Here is a 14,342-nt window from a genome sequence, read left to right as displayed (position 1 = left end):
GTAGTATACATTAATATTGTGCAAAATTAAACACGGTGAAATGTTAGCATGTAAAAATGTCAAAATATTAATTATTATTTTAAAATACTATATTTAAAATTAAATGGCGTATAAGATTTATAGCTTTTTTATTACAACTTTTGGGTGCATGTAAATTTTTAGTAAAAATGAGTATTTGTTTGTCATTGTTATGTTGAACGTAATTAAATTTATTTAGTTATTTATATTTTATAAATAAAAATTAATGATTATTTATGTTATTAAAAGTTTTTTGGGAAATTCGATAGCTGATTTTGAATTCTAAAATTTAACTATGAGCTTAATTTTGACTCTATTATTGGGGAGATGATCTTCCCAAATATAATATTCCTCCGGTGTATCTTTGCACCTTTTGGGGCAATTTCTATTGTGGTATTCTTTATCCTTTAGCATATGAAGGCTAGAGAAAATTGTAGCCAACCTGTGTGGGAAACCTGATTTGAGGGGAATGTTGTTAGGGGATTAGCTAACCTCTTTATATAACTAACCAATTTGATCTTTGTAGTGTACACAAATCAATTTAGTTATGTTTTCTTTCTCTTTTAAATATGTAATTGATTAATTTAAAACAAATATGATATGAAAAAATATTATATGAAATAAGTTATGGTTTTTTTTGTGCATGTGGTATTATAAACAATGGTATTGTAACAAAGTCCACTTACAAGTTAAGAATGTCCATGATCAAGTGGGGATCAACGTCCATGAATAATAATCTTCTTCCATGTTTTTCTGTGTATATAAAAACATATATTTTAATTGTTTTTATAATTAACAAGTGTAATATGCAACATTGCTCCCTATTACTTGTGTCTTATGCTAAACATAGAGGACCCTAATGGGGTGAATGTGACCATATAAGTTATTTATAGTAAGAGCATGATTTAAGAAGGGAAAATTTTAAGGATGAAAAATTATCTTGAAGTTTAAAAACATTTGTAAACATCACTAGTCCCTAATATGCAAACTATAAAATGTTTATTGATATTTTTGTAAAATTATTCAAATTTATAATGATTGTGTAAATAGTATGTATATAATGATGGTAATTTTTAAGGTAAAATGATTTTATATTGTTAAATTTGGGCGAATCATTTTTATAAAAAATGGAAATTGGTGAATCTTATCTGTGGAAAAATCATGGAAAATTAGCTCACATGTGAATATTAGCCCCTAACATTTTCCATGGATTTAAGCTCCACAACCTTGGTGGAAGGGGAATCAAATTGCTAATAATATATTGGTACATGACAACATAGTTTTATGAAGAAATTGTCAATAACAAGTAAATAATTACACAATAAATAAAAAAAAATATTATGATTAATATAATATATTAATGGAAAAAGTTGAAAAATTATTGTTATTAGAAAAAAACATTCTTATTAGAAGGAATACAAGAATTAATTAACATAAAGCAAGAAATGATTATAGGTTGGAAACCTAGATCCATCTTAACTCAGGATGTACAAAGTGTTTAGAGGGGTAAAATCTGTTTTCACTTTATAAGAGGTTTATATCTCAAGAGATTTGATCCCTCTCGACACTTGGTTTATTTGGGGTTAACATGGGTCGAGGATGGTTTTAAAAATAATATAATTTTCGTTTTTTATTTCATGTCTTAAATATACTTAAGTATTAGTGTCTTGTTCCATGCTAGGTGACATAAGGTTCATTATGAAATAATTCAGCTGAGTCCACAATCTAGCCATCCACATCAAATCACATAATTCGAAGCACAATTCCATTAAACATCCAATGTGTGAGAGTACCAATATATTTAGTCGGGCTTATGCCAAACATCACTTATTATTGATGATCATGCATCATTCTGACAACATGTCCCTACTGCACATGAATGTTTCATCATCGCCTATCAACAGTCTCTTAATTTGGAAATTCCTTGCCATAGAGCTCAATTTGTAATCCTCTCAAGAAATTTGGAAATGGATGAAGTAATTTTCCATGTCCACCATTATCATCATGGTGTTATCTTTGTAGGTGGGAATGTCTCTCAGAATTCAATGGTTATCTCATTCATGGAGATTAGGGGCAATTGTCAACCTCTCAATGTGCCCTGTCCAATTCAATTCCTAATCATGGTTTTATGGAGGTACCCTCTATTCGTAAGGATTTATTTTTCACCCACACTAATACCTCATTTGTTGATTATGATTTGTCTCTAATAGTGAAGAGGAATATTTCAGCAATAGATTAAAATGGGGTCATTGTCCTACCTTTAGAAATGGACTGGAAAATTCAGCTTTGGCTTAGCCTGAAATTGCTTAATAAAGTCTCCAGAAAGCCAACATGCATTTTCAAAGGAACTAGGAATGGTCGAGTAACCCATGCTGAAAAAAGAAATATTTAAGGACTTAAGATGGTAGGAATCGAGTTAAGGTGGCATAATTCACGCTCAAAGGAGGCAATGAAAGGTGGATCTAAGCAACCAAAGAGGTTTTTGATCATGGCAAGGGATGTGGAAGTGATTTCAAGTAGAGACCAAAGAGTAGCAGACATAAAGCATGGACAAAGACAAGGATCTATCTTGATGGTAGTGGAAACAGTGAAGAAATTGATTTATGCTTGAGGTCATAATGCGAGGATGTGGTTAGGTCAACACCTCCAAGAAGACAATAAAAGAATACCACAACATTGTAGGTGTGTGCTGCTACCTTTAATAGTGGCTCTAGGTACAATGTTCCTTGATGGTTGGGGCTCAATCTTGGCCAACGAATCCTCATCTCTCCAATTTAAAAAAGAAATGTATAGTTTAAACTTATCTCAATCACATTCCATATGCATCTAGAAGGAGATAACTTAGGAAGAAATTTTTGATTTTCCAGATTGTTCTATGTTGATCCATTTACTTTAGCCAAAATCAATACTTCATTTAGAAATGCATCCAATTATTAATAATGTTTCCAATCATAAATAATAATTGAGGATAGAATAATATATGCAATGGTAAAGGAGACAATAAAATAACCACAAGACACATTAGATTGGCCAAAGACTAGAGAAAACCCAGTATGGGGAAAACCCTTTGAAATCTTCTTCTTATTAGATTGTCATAAAATGTTTCAAAAAAGAGTATGATGAGCCCAATACACAATCATCCAACAAAGATTTAGCCAATACAAGTCCGAAGCAGACTTCAAGAATTACTGAAAACAAAGAGAACCCTTCGAACCTTCATACATTTGTGGTCAACTGTAAAACCATAGCTCAAAACCATAGTCACACTCATCAAGATATTGTGTGAGCAAATGTGACTTCCTAGTTACTCCCTAAGGAATTATATGCGAGTGGTTATGACTTTCCAAGTCAGTCCCTGAAGCATGACAAGCAAGCGACTAGGGTTTAATCCTCCCAAAACTATATGAAAGGCCTAGTTTCTCCCTTTAGGCTATTGCGCGAGAGAATGTAGCTTCCCATCCACTCTCTGGACCACAAAGAGCGAGTGACTACAGTTGAATTTGTCCTATGGCAAGCGTGTGACTAGAAAATATTAACTCTAGATATGTGCGAGCCTCCAACCTATAATTTCGTACCTTGATTGAACTTCCTCTATCAGAACTGTGTTAACCAAATAATAGAAGAGGAGAATAGAATTCAGGATGATGATGTATAAATGAGCTTGAGGTTTCTTGTATTTACAAGCTTCCATGAGGGTCCACTTGATGTTGAGGTGAACTTGTCCAATGGTACGTATGTGTGAGGCCGACCTATTCCAATATACATGTGAGGGTTTATAAATTCGAAAACCAAATTATGCTTGTCCAAATGAGGTGATCATCGGGTCTATTTTGGTCCTCTTAAAACAAGGAATTCAATACAAGCATAATGTATGTCATATGAGTTATATACTATGTAATTTGACACTAGTTACAGAAATTAACACTCCCTCCCAATTAGGAAGAATTCCACCTGCCAATATATGTTTGTTAATCATCAAATCATCATGTCATGTTGTTGTCATCATGTGCCCATCTATGCTTAATTCTATCTCCTGAAACATTCATGAATCTAAAAGAAGAATAATTAGGGAGCATTAGCTTCCACACATATCGAGCAACAGGATATCCAAGGAGCACATCTCAACTCTGGAACAGCATTGGGTAGCTCATTCTCAACCCAGAACCACAAAGGAGAGAAAATATCAACCCAATCCTATTGCATGCAAATATTCCCATCAATGACCCTCAAGAGTCACGTGGTAGAACAACTGCATCACAAACAACTTTGATTTTACATCCAAAGTACACTCTCACCCTGTTAACCAAATGAGGATCTTTATTCCCAAAAAGCTTAACTAGTGGTTATGATGCCAAATGGGGTATAATATACATGGACCAAGTATGGGAGAAACATCTTTGACCCTATGAAGATAGGATAGCAAGATTTATAACCCTATGGGTAACAGATACGGGTGATACCCTATTGTCCAGAGATCCCTCAACCCCAAGAGATCTCTATCTCAATTCCTCACCCTCGTAGCTCAATAGGGGGGCAGATTTGGCTTAGTTTCCTCGATCTACGTTTCCCCTTATGAGGAGTGGTCACGTCCATCAATACAAGCTACTCTCCGAATACCATGAACTTCCATTTTGGTAAAGCCTTGGTGAGAATATCTGCAATAAGCTCATCTATCGATATGTGGTGGAGTATGATGGATCCTCTTTGTACCATGTCTCAAATTAAGTGATAACCAATATCTATGTGATCGGACTTGTCATTAAATATGGTATTTTTTTCCATACATATCCATCTCTTATTGTCACAATATATCATTGTAGTGTCTAGGACCTACTCAAATAGATCTCCAAAGAGCTTTCTCAACCAAACTGCTTCACAACTATCCATGATATCGACAATATACTCTTCCTAGGTGATACTCAATGCTACATAATTGTGCTTCCTAGTCATCCAAGATATCATGGTAGATCGAAAACTAAAACAAAATCAGGACATACTCTTCCTTTCAATAACATTTATTTCCCAGTCAACATATGTATATCCATGAAGTCAAGCATCTCAGGTAGAGTATCTCAAACCAAGTGTGATCATCCCATGCCAGTATCTCAAAATGTGTTTGGTAGTGGTCCAATGTTCATAGAGAGGCTCGGTCATGAATTGACTCAACGTGTTTACTACATAACATATGTTTGGATGGGTTTTTAGTATAAACATCAGAGCCCCAATTAACTGTCTATACTCAGATGGATTCATCAAATATGGTCCTACAATTTCTCCACATAACTTTTTAAATTTCATTTCCATCAGTGTGGTAATGGTCTTTCATTGTGGCATTCCAAATATATCTAACAACTTCACAAAATATTTTCCTTATGAAAGGAAAATCTCACAAGTCCTTTTCCACAACTCAAGTCCTAGAAGGTAATGCATGATTCCAAGGTCCTTAATCCCAAATTCAAAGGTTATCTCCCTCTTGCATTTGGTCACCAAGGTCTCACTAACTTTCAAGAACATATAAAAACAAAATCAAATACATACCTTGGACTTCCTTGAAGTAGATATTCTAATTGACATTACTTCTTTTGAATCCCACCTTCAGCAAATAACTGTCTATGAGGGCATACTACACACTGAGGGATTTCCTCAAGACATTCAATGCCTTATTCAACCTACAAACATGTGTCTCTCGATCTTCTTGCTCAACATACAGTTCTTCTTGTACCATGCCATGGAGGAATGTAGCCTTTACATCCATCTGATGAAGATTTTGTCCATGACTTATAACAAATGTTATTATTGAATGAATGGTTGTGTATCGGGCCAAAGGAGAAAATATGTCATCATAATTCCCTCCCTATTTCTATCAGAATCCTCTACCCATGACCCTTGCCTTGTATTTCTCAATTCTACCATAAATTCCATGCTTGAAAGTGAATAGCGACTTTGAAGCCACTATAGATTTCCCCTTCGGTCTTTGAAAAACATCCCATACATCATTGTTCATAATCAATTCATATTCCTCAACCATAACATATTTCCAAACATTTTCTCTTACAAATTCTTCGAATGTGGAAGGTTCAAATTGAATCATAGTTCTTGTGGCTACAACATATCCCTTGTAGCTACATGGGTGCTTCCTTTCTCTAAATGATCTTCGAAAGAGAACATGTCTCTTAGTATCTTGTAGAGTGTCACAGAGCCAAAGTGGGCTCTTCCTAGTATGAGGATCAATTGGAGGAGGATCTAAGGGAGCCATAGGCTCCATGGGATCATCAACAATATAAGTCTCAGATTTGGGCATGGAAGGACAATATAGAATATTGTTGTCATCATTCATCTTCTCGGGAGGAGGAGGTGGAGGAAGGTCTTTTGATTTTCCAAGAGTAGCATCTTCATCGAATGTTACATCCCATTTAATTTAAAACTTCCTTTGAAAAAGAATATATATTCTATAAGATTTAGAATTTTCACAATAACCCAAAAACATAACTTTTCTTTCTATATCTTATAACTTGTTCCTATTATCTTTTGGTACATGGAAATATACAGGGCATCCAAATATACAAATATGGCTAATGTCAAGCTTGACACTTGTGAACACTTCTTCGAGGGTATTATTTTCCAATTCTTGATGAGGCACCTTGTTTCGACATATACAACAACATGTGTTGCTTCTCTGAAAAGAAACTTTGGCAAATTTTGATCATGGAGCACAGCACCTGAAGATTCTAATATAGACTTATTCTTCCTTTCTGCTAATCCATTTTTTTCAGGTGTATATGGAATAATTGTTTCCTTTTTTATTCCTTATTTCTTGCAAAATGTTATGAACTAATTTGACATGTGTTCCCCACCATTGTTGGACATGAAAAATTTGATTCTCTTCCCTGTTTGGTTTTCGATCAAAGCTTTGAACTCCTTTAACGTTTTGAAGGCTTCATCCTTGTGCTTCAAATAGTGTATGCATGTCTTTCTAGAGAAGTCATCAATGAACGTGATATAGTAAAGATGGCCACCAATATACTACAGACGCATGGGACTACATATATTAAAATGAATGAGATGGGGGATCTCATTTGTCTTGTTCCTACTAGGGTGGAATGGTCCCCTTGTCTTCTTTCCACTTGCACAATGTGGACATACTCCATCATGACGGCATTGAACATTAGGAATACTAGAGATTCATTTCTTCAATTTCGATATAACATCATAACGTAGATGAGCAAATCTTTGATGCCATAACATGCTTAGATGATTAATATTATGAACCAATGCTAGAAGTAGTCTTCTAGTCACTATATAGAGTCCTTCAAATATCGATCCTAATGGGAATTCATCTCTCATAGGTGAACCAATGGACCAAATCTGAAATTTTCCCTTGATGAAGGAAATTCTCATCCATTTTTCTTCCAAAGTGGATATAGATACCAAATTGTTCAATAATCCTGGCACATACATAACATCATGCAACAAAATCGATTTCACAGAATTCAAATGAAATTTAATGGATCCAAAAACTTTTATAAATGAGGGTAGTTGTCTCCAAGAATAATCTTCAGCTCAGTTTCCATCTCTACTAGATTAGAGAGAACTTCTCTATATCTAGAGAAATGATGAGTGGCCCCACCATCAACCAACCAACTATCCCATGAAACCGAAGTAGAAGAACTAGTAAGGGCATAAATAGGAATATATTTAGATTGATTTGCAACATTACTTTCATGCCTAGAAAATCTTGAATTATTTTTTAGGAGGACGACCTTCTTCACGATCTCTTGAGGTATCTCTTCTTCTTCCTTCATATCTTTTATTTCGGTCATTTCTCCAATCATATTTTCTTATTTGATTATTTTTTTTGTTTTTGTTTCTTCTAGTGTTGTAACATGGTCCTTTGTTCTTCTCTGGATAATACCAAGCATAACTACCCTTCTTGTGACAATTATAGCATTGATTGTAAGATGATTTTCTATCATTCCTTATTTTTCCATTTTGAGGAGGACGCTTTCTTTATGGACGTCATTTTCCTTTCTTCTTCTTTTTTTCATGAGTGATATATGTAGCGGGCTCTCTCTATACATGCTTTTGAATTCTTCCTCTTGATATCATGCTTGATTCTTCTTTAGTAAGATTTCCAAGAATTTCATCAAATGAAGGGAGGGTATTGTTGTTTCTTATGATAGTAATGAAGGTTTCCCAAATAGGAGGGAGACCTCTATGAGTCACAACCACTAATTCTCTGTGAGGCACAGACTCTTCAACTCTCTGCAATTGATCTCTAAGGTGAGATATCCTCATGATATAGGATTGTAAAACTTCTCCTTTGTTCATATTGGTGTCTTTGAGTTGATATTTCAAAGATATGATCTCATTCAATTTGTTGATTTCATACATGTCAACTATCTTATGATACATGCCTTTGTACTTCCTGAAATTGCCAACATATGCAATTAAATGATCTTGTAACCCATCCACTATTTTTCCTTTCTTTCGAGTCCCTTTTTTGTACCTATTTTTGATGGAAGAAGAATCATTTTCTATAGGCTTAGGCTTTCTTCCTTTAGTGTATTCCATCACATCATTTTCTTTAGCTATGCTCTCCAACCTGACTCTCGATGCAACAAAGATTGATGAGTCACCCAAATTCTCATGCTCCTTGAAGGTAGAGGAAGACATCTGTATTTTGACTAAATAAGATCCTTTCCAAAGATGATGGCTTCAATGCTTGTCTCCTTTTGGGCTTTGTACTTCATGTTAGCTCTGAAACAATGTTAATTTTCCATATTGTTATATGTTGTTCCAATTACTTCAGTCGAAATCAATACTTCATTTAGCAATACATCCAATTATTAACAATGTTTCCAAACATAAACAATAATTGAAGGTAGAACACTATATGTAATGAAAAAGGAAAAAATAGCACAACCACAAGAGACACTAGATTGGTCAAAGACCACGGAAAAACCCACTATGGAGAAAACCTTCAAAATAGTATTCTTATTATATTGACATAAAATGTTTCAATAAAGACTACAAGGAACCCAATACATAATCATCCATAAATATTTACCCAATACAAATCAAAAGTAGACTTCCAAAATTATTGTACAATAGAGAGGAGCCTTCCAGCCTTCAAACATTTGTGGTCAACTACAATCAACTATCAAATCATAGCTCAGAACCCTAGTCGCACTCATCAAGATATTCTATGACTCACTGTGACTTCTCAGTCGCTTTCTAAGGAATTGTATGTGATAGGTTATGAATTTTCTAGTTGTTTCCTAAAGCATGACAAGTGAGCGGCTAGGGTCTAATCCTCCTATAATTGTCTCAAAACCATGGTAGATCCCTTCAGGTTGTTATGTAGGCGACTGCGGCTTCCCAGTCACTCTATGGACCATGAAAAGTGAGCGACTATAGTTAAATTTGTCCCGTGAACAAGCATGTGACTGAAAAACAGAAACCCTAAACATGTGTGAGCCTCATACTGGTAATTTCAAACCTTGTGTGAACTTCCTCCATCAAACCTGTGTGAAGCAAACAATAGAAGAGGAGAAGAGAATGTTTGATCATGATGTACAAATGAACTTGAGCTCTCTTTTATTTATAGGCTTCCATGAGGGTCCAATTCATGTGGAGTCTGACATGTCCAATTGTACATATGTGTGAGGCCAACCTATTTGAATGTACATATGAGGGTTCATAAATTCACAAATGAAATTTTTTTTTCCAGATGAGCTGATCTTTAGGTCGATTTTGGTCCTATTGAAAAGAGGAATTCAATGGAAACATCATCTCTATCATATGAGTTTTCCATTGTGTAATTCTACCCTAGCTGCATAAATTATAATATAATAAATATTTATTTATTATTTTTTAAATTATTAATTATTAATTATTGTAATTTAAACTTGTAAGTTAATCTAAATTAATTACTATCTTAAATTTAATTTAGTATAGTCTAACTAATAGAGGAAATGTTTTTTTGGCTGGAATCTAACAATACATTTTTTAGCAAGATTGTGACATCTTGTGGTTTAAAATACACTTATGAATGCATAACTGATTATGCACCCTAAAAAACACCTAAGGTACTTTAATATATATTACTATAATTATTGTTAAAATATCTCATCGCTCTCCAAATGGTAGCGATGTTGTAATGTAATGTTTAACATTTTGACGTGGTCAACATAAAATATTATTAATTGCGGCGAGAGCCTCTCACATATGGTAGCATTGTTCTAATGTAATGTTTAACATTTTGACTAGGTCGAAATAAAATAGTAAAATAAAAATAAAAATAAAATTGGAGTAAAATAGTTAGTTTAATTGTCCAAATAGACTCTCCACCCTAATATGATAGGGATGTTGTAATGTAATATTTAACATTTTAACTAGGTCAAAATAAAATAAAATTGAGATTAAAGAACTAGTTTAATTTACCATTGCAACTTTTGTATTATGTAAATGTTTTGACTCCAAGCTTTCACAACTCATGGTTTTTACACATGGTACTATTTTCTAAAGTAGCCTATCTAAAAGCATAAAATTCCTATCAATTTTACACACAAAGAGAGTTGAATCATTTTTTCTGAGAGCTATATATGTGTGGTTTGGTTTTCATGACAAAATTATGGTGGATACAAACGAAATGACATCTTATGGAATGTACTAATTTTTGTTTTATAATACAAATCTAAACATTTTTTTCTTACTGAAACAAAACACAGACAATTCACAAAGATTCATAAAGCGACTCACGATTATGACCTTCACTTGTCATACTTCTAAATCATATTTTCTGAAATACATTTTTCTTTAACAATGAATAATTAATTATCCCTTATGTAAATATGAAATTTGAAACCATAAATTTTTGTTTTTATTTTTATCTTCTATCATGGATTTCCAATACACCTCTGATTTGTTTTTACCTTCACCCCATTCCACTGAGATACATTACATGTTTTCTCAATCTAAGTCCATGATCCATAAAAACAGTAATGTGACTTGTCTTGAATGGCTTTGGTCTCTCTCACTTCTTATTTTTACCTTCACCCGATTCCACTAAGATCCATTACATGTTTTCTCAATCTAAATCCATGATCAACAAAAATAGTAATGTGACCTCCTTGAATGAATTTGGCCTCTCTCTTCTTTGGACAACTTAGTTGCCATGTTGGTCATTTAATCTCTCCTCCTTTCAAAGGATTGTCTTAGAGATATGGAAAAAAAATTGTAAATAATTTTGTATTATTATGTATGAAATTTAGTTTACCTGTACTTTATCTTTTGTATAGTTTCATATTAAATTAGCATTCTGTCACTGAGTATTTTTATTTTCTCACACACACACATATAATTTTTTGTTTTGAGTTTTCTAACTATATTTTATATATAGTTTGATGTATTAAATTAATAATGTTATAAATTTGATCAGAATTGAGTTATTATGAACCTAGTTTATATGTGGAGACTCCAAAGCCTCATTTTTTTAGGTAGTTTACTTGTAATTTGTTTGATTTTATGTTTTTCTTTAATTTTTTTGAGATCTCATAAAGTCATTCCCATGTGTTTTTTACATAAATTTACATCTTAAATTAATAATTTCATTAATATTTTAGTTTAAAAGTTTAAGTTCTTATAAAGGCATATTCTAGCAATTTTTTACATAATTATTATGTTTTATATCAACTTGCAAGAATGATATTGCTCATATTGTTATAAAAATTTGTTTGTGCTTATTTTATAAACTCGATAAGATAAAATTGATTGTAATTTTATTGAAATATTCCGAACATTGGTACAGTGAAGGCTAATGGGTAGTGTAGAGGCATTTCCATTTTATCTTCTTGATTTATTATATTCAAAGTTAAAAAAATATTCGAATTTGGAAACTTTTCTTTGACCAAATATCAAGTAGATTTTTGTTCCATTCAAATATACTTTCACAAAACTATTGTCATATTTTTGTGTCTCAATAATGGGCAGCAAGATTTTATTTTATGAAATTTAGTTTATTTGTACTCGATTTTTTTGTATATTTTCATATTAAAACGATACCCTTTCACTAAGTTTTGTTTTTGTTTGCCTTCAAATTATTATTATATATATATATATATATATATATAGGCTTTTGATCTTTCCAACAATTTTTTAAATAGTCTTTGTTTTTGTTTTTGTTTACATTTAAATTATAATTTTTTAAATAGTCTTTGTTTCTGTTTTTGTTTACCTTTAAATTATATATATATATATTGAAATATATATTAAGAATTTAGTTTTGATAGTTTGATATCTCATAAAGGCATTTCCACGCATTTTTTACATAATTTGACATTTTTAATTAATAGTATTATAAACTTAATGGATAATGGGAAGCAAGATTTTATGCTATGAAATTTAGTTTAGTTGTACTTTATCTTTTGCATAGTTTCATATGAAACCATTTCATAAAGGTTTGTTTATGTTTACTCTTAAAATATTATATAATTGTTTTTTTTTTATCTTTCCAACATTTTTTTGTATAGACATTTCCTGGTATTTATTACATAGTTTGACATTTTAATTAATAATATTTTTTCCTTATCGTGTTGAAAATGACAAAAGTACTTTTCCAATGTAAATATACTTAGAGAATACTCTTGAATTGAGATTCAACTAGAGTCAAACAAGATCTTGCAAAGAACATTCCAATAAAATATGCTTTATTGCTTTATTTTTTATATAGTTTTTATGTTTGTGTTTACCTTTAAATTATTACATATTAAAAATTAAAAACCAGCATAGATACTTCCTTTTCTATATAGTTTTTGTGTTTTTGTTTATCTATAAATTATATTTAAAAAATTAAAAACTCACATAGATCCGTCTTAGCTTCGGATCTACAAGGCGCAAAGAGGGATCAAATCTCTTGATATGAAAGATTCTTGTAGAGTGAAAAGAAATTTGATTCCTCGCTGCTTGGTAGATCCAAAGTTATCTATGTTGGTTTATATATATATATATATATATATATATATATATATATATATATATATATATATATATATATATATATATATATATATATAACATTAATTAGTATAATTGACAAACACATATTTTTTTTAAATATAACTACTCGACACTAATATTATTTTTTTTATTAATCTTAATTGATTTTTAAAATATTATTGAATTATGAATTTTTAAATTTTTTATTAATTACAGGTGTTGTTTTTCATGACATTTTTTCTGGTTACTTTTAATCAATATCCAAAGTTTTTAGAAACTTGAGTTTAAATTGTTTAATTTGCATAATTTGAGTGTCCTAGGGGGTTTTCAAGGCACTGAGTCCATTTATGCATTCAAAAATATATTTTAAACAACAACAAAAAATTGAGATTGTATTGCCCGATTTTGGTGAATTCATGTGAAAAAAATTATGTCTTTTATAAGCTAGACTACACCTTAAATTAAATATTGTATATAAATATCACTTGACTCTATAACTTGCTAAACTATTCATTTTTAGTCCTTGAATTTAATTTTGTTAAAGCATCTTTCGAGAAAAGTGTTATAGCCCATGGTTGGTTTGTAACAGATGATTTTTTAATTTATATTTATTTAATCTATTAGTGATTTCTCATGGTTTTATTAGAGCCAAGCGTTTTGTATTTTATATTTTTCCAATTTATTATATTTGTTTGATATTTTTTAATTATAAATTAATATAAAGTAAAATGAGGATGAATTAGCGATTAAGAATCTTATTATATTGTAATTTTATTACAAGTATTAATTTTTTATGTGTTTCTTAGCTAAATTTATATGTGGTTACAAAATTATTATTTTACCATTACATTTCCTCATACCTTTTTGTTTAGATTTAAGTTAGAAAATGTTATAAAATCAAATTAAAATAAAATATTTAAAACATGTCCACATACAGTCTTTTTTACATTACACCTAATGCCTACACCTCTCTTCCATACTAGGTTCTAAAGCGTCTCTAGGTGCAATATTTTTTTTTTGTCAAATTATCCGTGATCTTCCAAGCTTAATGTGTGGCTTGAGAAGCCATGACCCAACCCAGGGTGATGGGACCAGCGCATGACTTAAGGTTTAACACTTAACAATAATGATTAACACAAATGATTTAATCAATGTAGTTTGATTAACCGGTAATCAAAAGGTTAGCGCATATATTTGTTTGTATTGATGGCTGTATTGATTATTGGTACATTGGTAGGTGAGAGGACAACTATCCTGGTCTCGGGTTTCCTTCCCACTCTTGGACTAAACCCTAACCCTCACTTCATTCACTCCTGCATTTTCACTTT

This window comes from Pinus tabuliformis, chromosome 1_1 (genome assembly GCF_031772625.1).
Source record: "Pinus tabuliformis cultivar Carrire ecotype Pingquan chromosome 1_1, CPIR1, whole genome shotgun sequence".
Taxonomy (NCBI): Eukaryota; Viridiplantae; Streptophyta; class Pinopsida; order Pinales; family Pinaceae; genus Pinus; species Pinus tabuliformis.
This window is presented reverse-complemented; position numbering follows the sequence as displayed.